General features: G+C 42.1%; 1 non-coding gene across 1 annotated transcript; it reads left to right on the top strand.

The window, feature by feature from the left end:
- The first annotated feature begins 475 nt into the window (after positions 1–475).
- Positions 476–549, top strand: TRNAI-AAU (transfer RNA isoleucine (anticodon AAU)). The gene has a single exon. It is a non-coding gene; the product is annotated as a tRNA-Ile (tRNA).
- The last annotated feature ends 6462 nt before the right edge of the window (positions 550–7011 follow it).

Below are 7011 nucleotides of genomic sequence, written 5' to 3'. Positions count from 1 at the left end.
TCAGAGGCCCGACCATGAGTCTGCTCTGTTTCATTGAAGCCTGCCCTGAGCTTTGCTAGGTCCGTAGGGTAACTGCGGCCCTGGGAGAGACATCTCTCCCAAACCTCCTGCTCTGAGCACCATCTGCGGTGAGGGCAGGCCAGGGGGCTGCTCAGGGCTCGATCCAGGTGTCTAGAAAGCCTCAGAGGTGGAAGGAACTGTCAGGGCCTTGGGTGGTGGACCTGCTCCCCTTGCCCTGGGGACAGGCTGCGTGCTTGTCCTTGCCCCAAGCTGTTGTGCTGGGCTGTGTGTGTGTCTGCGGGGGCAGTGTGGGCGGCCCCCCGGGGTTCACAACCTTGAACCAGCGGTGCTCGCCCCACGGGGGCTGCTCCGTGGGCCTTAGGCTCGGGGGAGCACCCAGGCCCGGGTCAGGTCGGGAGGGACGCGCTGCCATTAGTGCTGACAGGGCACTTCCGGTAGCACGTCATTGTGCAGTGGCCGGTTAGCTCAGTTGGTTAGAGCGTGGTGCTAATAACGCCAAGGTCGCGGGTTCGATCCCCGTACGGGCCAGCTTCGTTTTAGTCACGGAGCTGGGTGCGTGGGGCAGAGCTCGGTGCTGGGCTTTTTCCCGCCTCTCCTCTACCCCGTGGGGAGACGCGGTTGTGCTGGGCCAGCAGGAACGGCCGCAGGCTGGAGACTGTCAGACCGGGAGAGCCTGAGGGGGCTATCCCCGAGCCCCTACACCCCCGCTGGAGGAAGGGACGGAGTGGGACCAAGTCATGGGTTAACCTAGGGGCAAATCCATATGTAGAAGGTAGACACTAAAAGTTAGGAGAACATCCTTTTGCTGTGAGGGTGGTCACTGGAACAACCTGCACAGAGATCAGGGAGCTGCTGTAGTTGGAGATGCGCTAAACCTGACTGCCGTGGCTCTGGGCGACCTGCTCTGGGTCTCCCCGCTCTGCTGAGGCGATGCCTGCGGGTCCCTTCTGCCATGGCTCTGAAGAGGCTGGGGGCTAGAGAAGAACTGCCTTGAGGGGTGGGCTGCAGAGGAGAGGGGGTGACAGTAAAAGGCAATAGTGTCAGCATGGTGTGGGCTCGTGGCTTGAGGAGCTCAGCCTGGCCTGGCCCATCCAGGGTTGTAGCGATAAGCCTGGGGAAGGAACTGTGGGAGGTGGTGAATGTAAAAGTGGGGCATTAGAGCGTAGAGAACAGGGGTAAAGGGTTTTTCAAGGAGAGGGAAATAATCTAAAATGCAAGAGGAAGAGAAACGTGTAGGCAGGAAGGACATTCAGCAAAACTGCTAAACTTTTTCATGCAACATTAAGTATCTTTTGCTTCAGAGCACTTTCTTATGTGGTACTTTTAATTGGCATTGAACCTGAAGTATTGCAGTATTACAGATGGTCTTCGCCTTCCCTTTATAACTGTACATAACTAAAATTTCCTACCAAATATTTGGTTCATTGTATTAGTATAACTTTGATACTTCTCTATTGTCAGAAACTGGAACTAGTGATGCCTGATTGAGGGTGTTTCTTCCTATGCTCCTTCTTTCTTTGGATCAAGAGGACAAGTTAGTCTGAGATCTCTGTCCACAGCCTGAGTTGTTGTTTTTTTTTTTTTCAGAGAAAGTTCTGAACTCTTGTTGAAAGCAGTCCCTGTGCAGTACTGAAACCTAGACATCCATACAGAATGGAAGTGCCCAGTCTCGCTAGACACTTGGCATTCTCTTTAGTTTTAATTTTAATTTATTTACTGTTTATTATTCAATGAAAAAATCCAGGCCAAACAGTTTCTGAGAGTGTTTGCAACAATAGCTCAGGTCCCTGCTATCTCAATTGGCCTCTGAGGGTGTTTTCTCTTCTCTTACAACTTCAGGACAGATACTACTTTTGTTCTTTCTTTGGAAGAACTGGAATGTGATTCCTCCAGAGGAAAGAAACTTTGGTGTAAATGTTCTTTATAGAAACCGGGGGTTTGTTACTGGAGCTGTATACTGCAAGGCCACAGTTTCTTTAGGAAAATCTTGGGGGTTAGTAGCATTCTTTTGATTTCCTTAATAAATTTGCTAATATACTTCACTATCCAAGTCTGCTGCTGCTTATTGTTTTTTTTCCAACAACAAAAAAAAAGTGGTGGTAATAAAAGAAAAGCAGGTGACGCTCATTTGAAAGTGTGTTTTGACATTGCATCTTCACTACAGTGTCATCAAGGTACAACAAGGGTACATGAGAAGTATCATTCCAATGTCGTGATATAATTTTAAAATCATACAGGTGAATATTCATGCCATCTAGCATCCAAACTGCTGTCATGACTCCATCAGATGTCAGGGGAGAGTAATGTGGTGCTGGTTCGACCTTCTGTCTTGCTACTTCCCTCAATGATCCTCTGCAGTTCCCTTGGGTGCAGTTAGGGTGGTCAGGACTTGACTGATTCTAATGACATCCATTTTAAATGAAATGATAGCAGAAACGGCATGGTGTTTCATTTTAGAATGAAAATCTGGGAATAATATTGCTTTGTTTTATGTTTCCCACATTAGAAACCAGAATTTTATTGCAGTTTTGTTGTTGTGTAGCAAAGTCCTTGCTATAAAGCAAGGTGATGCAATGGCTCCTTGCTCAATATTTCAGTTTGGTTTGAATCGCTTATATTCAGTGTGGTTTTTTGGCAGTCAGGATTGCATGGGCATTTTTTTCTGAAATTTAATTTCAGCAGATGGTTGTCAGATTTTGAGGGTCAGCCGTTGTCCCTAGGGGAGTAATTCCAGAGACCATTCTTCAACCTCAAAACTAGTTGGAGAATAAAAGAACAGATTAAACAAACCAATATAGTGCAATAATGCTCTCATGAGGACAGCAGAGGAATTTCCATTTTGAAATGTAGTGGCAGATGTTAGGGCATATTGTGGGGTTACTGCTTAGTATTTCGATTAACCTGTGATCAGGTTGCAGAACGTCAAGGCTGGAGCACTTATCAGTTATTGTGTTTAAAAAGAGGTGAGAGCACACATCTCTGCACAGAGAACAACGTGGGACAAGATGAATTTCTCTTATTGCTGGTGACAATGCTGAACATCGACAGATGAGGAGGAAATTTCTAATCAATTTAGAAATCTCTACCTTTTGTTAGTTTCAGATAGCTGTTGCATTTTTAGAGTTGCACGAACTAAATAAGCCAACTCGGTTCATACTCTTCCCTGAAGTGACTGTTTGCTGCCTGAAATACTGCTGCAAGGGCTCTTGTATTCAAAAAGGTAAAGCTAGCCAGAAAGTGGGTTCATGCTGCACTACATTCAGTAGATGTGTACTAATTTGCTTAGCGGTGTCCTGAAGCACTTTATTTTCTGGCCACATCAGAGGTTAACATTTACATATATGGTACGCATTATTTAAAAATCTAAGCATCTTTCCATCAAGGTGCTTTATTCTTTATTCATTCAATTTATTCAATCTTCCATTAGGGGTATTAATTATGGAGAAAATCTGAGTGGCAAGGATTCATTCATCTGGTATCAACAGTATTATAAATACACAATACAGAAACAGCATTACTTAAAACAAAGGCAGGATGTGGTAGAAAGCTTTTTCTTTAGATTAATTTGTGTGCAATTAAGTCTAAGTAACTTTGTTATTGTTGTTGAAGTTTAACCTTTTGCTTAAAACAGTGTAATGTTTACCTGCCATGGACAAATGTAAGGTAGAAAAATGGTGTCTACATCATAAACTACAAGCTTGCCATCATCCCCAAACAAAGGTTTTCATGAATATTGGCTTGAGTGGATCCAGATGGGAAATGAGAACATGCCATAGAAGCAGATCCAGGAAGGAGCAGGAAGCAAGAATGTGGGCTGGATGAGCACTGGCAGCCCAACACTGCAGAGTCGAGGAGCTGGCTGAGAGGAGCTTGGAGCTGTAAGCAAAAGCCCAACTGCCACTCTCCTATTCACGTCCTCTAGCGTTTCAGAAGTGCTTTTTTCAGCAAAGGAGACTTCACGGGAGGGGATGCTGCCGTTTGTTTTTTCTTTGCAACTGAAATAAGGATGTCTCTGATTTTGTTTTGCAGTTTGTGTCAAAGTGGTGACAATACTGTCAAACCTGAATAAATACTTGCTTCAAACTTGTATGTTCTTAGAACAAGTATTTGCTCAAGTATGAGAAAATCTGAGTAATGTCTTAAAAACCTTTTGGCAGGCATTAGTTCAAAACAGTGGGAGAAATTGCTAGATACTTTGCGAAGTTGTTTAAACTTTTTATACAGCATCTCAAGAGCAAAGAGTTGATTTGTGTTAAAGTCTGGTTCTTCGTGCTTTCTTGGGTTTTAACTTCGTAGTGGAAGAATTCACAAGCCATGCTCATAGAGTAGCGGGGCTATGTAGAGGTTACTGAATTCTCATTTTAACGTGCACCATGTACAGCCAAGTGGAAGATGAGGGGGAAAATGTCTGTGGGTGTGTATTTGCTCATCTTACAAAGAATAAGACTTCAGTTACTAGATATGTAGGAGTAGCTATAACTATACACAGATTCTGTGTGTATTGTGTATATCTTATTGTGGTGAGATATTAAAAACCATACAGTTTATTCTATATCTAGTCCCTATTTCACAGGGAAAATAAGCTAGAGGTAACATAACCTTTGATTAAGTGTTTTGTGAGTTTTGAGGGAATATTGACCAAGTCTGACTGAATTATCTTATTTCTGGAGATGAAGAATGCACCCTTAAAGACATGCTAAGTAATCTTTCTCATAAAGAAGAAAGTAAAGAATAGTGGAGGACATTGGGGTAGTCTAGAGTTTGATGCCTCTGACTTTAGTGTTGGGGAAAAAAAATGTTGAGCTGCTCCAGAGGGGGACAACAAATGACAAGTCTTCAGGATTTGGTAGGACCAAGACTGATCATGCCTCCTCATGTTCTTGAATAGATGGTGTAGATATTAAACTTGTTGTCTGGGGCTTACCTGAGTCACAGCTAGCTAATACCCATCACTCCTTTTGGAAGCAAGCTTTCTGCTTTTCTACCAAATGGTAGAAATTTTTCTACCAAAACTTTTCTACCAAATGGTAGAAATTCTGGCTTGTTCTAAGCCAAAATCTAAACCAGGAAGGGCAAGACAAAGTTGAAAATAAAATCCTTTGGTCTTGACATCAGTTAACTGGTGCTTCTCAGCAGCCCCTATTTTTCTCATACAGTCTGTTAGAGCAACCTTGAAAGTGCAGAGCAGGCAGCTAAAGCAGGACAGCGCGTCTACCATATGATGGTCTTCAACTTGCTAAAACCACCGAAGCAGGCTTCATGAAAAGCAGCTCTGGTACTGAGCTGAGGGTTGCAATTCATGCATTCAAGATTTTGGACAACTGCCAGTGTTGGTTAATTTTGAGAAATGAGCACCTAACATCACACACTTGAAACACTGCTTACCAAAATGGCCTTCAGCTATAGGTTTTGTTACTTGAATGGTGCTGCTGAGAAGTGGTTCTGTCTGCCAAGCATAGCTTCTTGTAGGGGTTTCACCAAGGGGCTGAAACTGGGCATAAAACTCCTAAGTGTTTGGCTTTCCTTATGCAGAGAGGGTTAAAAGACCAGGTCAATCAGAGTTCAGAGGAAGATATAGTTATCCTGGGAAGATATAGTTATCCTGTGTTGTATCTTTGCAGTTGTGCTTGAAAGCTGCTTTCTTTTTGGTTAAAATGGGTTTTTCTTCTTCTGATGTGTTGGTGTTGTGGACAATTTGCCCAAAGGTCAGGGAATGGGAAAGGCTCAGTGGAAGAGCTTAAGAAGATCAAGTTCAAGGAGCAATTTATTTGGTGTGTAGAAGAAAAGAACAGAATTGTAACATGCCCCATGAAGCTTCACTAGTTCATGTGCTATCATCACTTTCAGTAAGAACATTTTTTGATAAAAGTGGATGTTTGCTCAATCTGAAAAGTCTTCCTTCATCCAACTTAAGCATGAGTTATCTGTTTTTACCCTTGTACACAGAAGCTGAAAAACTGAATGAAAATAATATATATTTCCTTATTTTGCCACAAAGTATTTAATTTCAGCAAAACCAAGGCAGCATAGATTCAGTATCTAGGAATTAAAGGTCAAATATTCTTGTGCCCAATGCTACTGTTGACTCCACACCTACGCTTTCAATTTGTCTGTTTTTTTTCCATCTGTACAAAATGAAAATCCGTATCTTATTTAGAAAATGCTCTTGAAATCCACAGAAGAGCCAGAAAATATTTATCTTTATATAAAGATAATTTTTATATATGGTAGTTTCCTTATGGTATCATAGCTGCCAAACAGCAACCTGCTGGCTCATTTGCACGCTTTCTAATGGCGGATGAACACCAGTAAGAAAAGTAGTTGGTTGGCTGTTGAATTAAAAAAATAAAAAAAAAAAAATCTGGAGATCAGAATCTGTTTTAAGTATGAATTTACTTATGCTAGACAGAGTATGCTGAGACTTCCCTATGGTGACAGAACTTTTTAAGGTGATAATTTCTGTCTAATATGGGTTTTAATGAGGAAATTGGATTTTTACTTTAATGTGTATATACTACTGCTCTTCTTCAGCTTTTTTCTTGTAAGGAGAGATTGGCAATAACCCTACCTGCAATGTAAAGGGCAAGTTTTCTATTAAGCAACAGAGTCTTGAGCAACTGATGTTGAGGCAGCAAGGAGAATACAACTTAAGGTATATTTTGGTGAAGACACAGGCTAGGGTCTGTCTTCAAGAATGCTTATGAAAAGATTTTCATTTTTAAGGAATGAATCTGAGGTATTGTAACTCTCCTTCTGGGCAACAAGGATAAAGTGATTGCACTGTCTGTGTACATCTCATTTGTTTTCCCTTTAGATTGCTGTTTTTAGAGTATTTTCTGGGAACAGGCTGCTGAAGGTTAGCTGACTGGTTTGAGGTTTATTTTTTTAATAAGGAAAGATCAGCTCTGCAGAGATGAGTAACTAGAGAACCCCAGTAGGTCATTCTCTTCATCTCTTGTCAGTTTCTGTTTCTAGCTCCTATTATGCTTT

This window comes from Cygnus atratus, chromosome 1 (assembly GCF_013377495.2).
Source record: "Cygnus atratus isolate AKBS03 ecotype Queensland, Australia chromosome 1, CAtr_DNAZoo_HiC_assembly, whole genome shotgun sequence".
NCBI classification, from domain to species: domain Eukaryota; kingdom Metazoa; phylum Chordata; class Aves; order Anseriformes; family Anatidae; genus Cygnus; species Cygnus atratus.
Note: the sequence above shows the minus strand (reverse complement) of the source record. Positions and strands in the feature narration are given on the sequence as shown.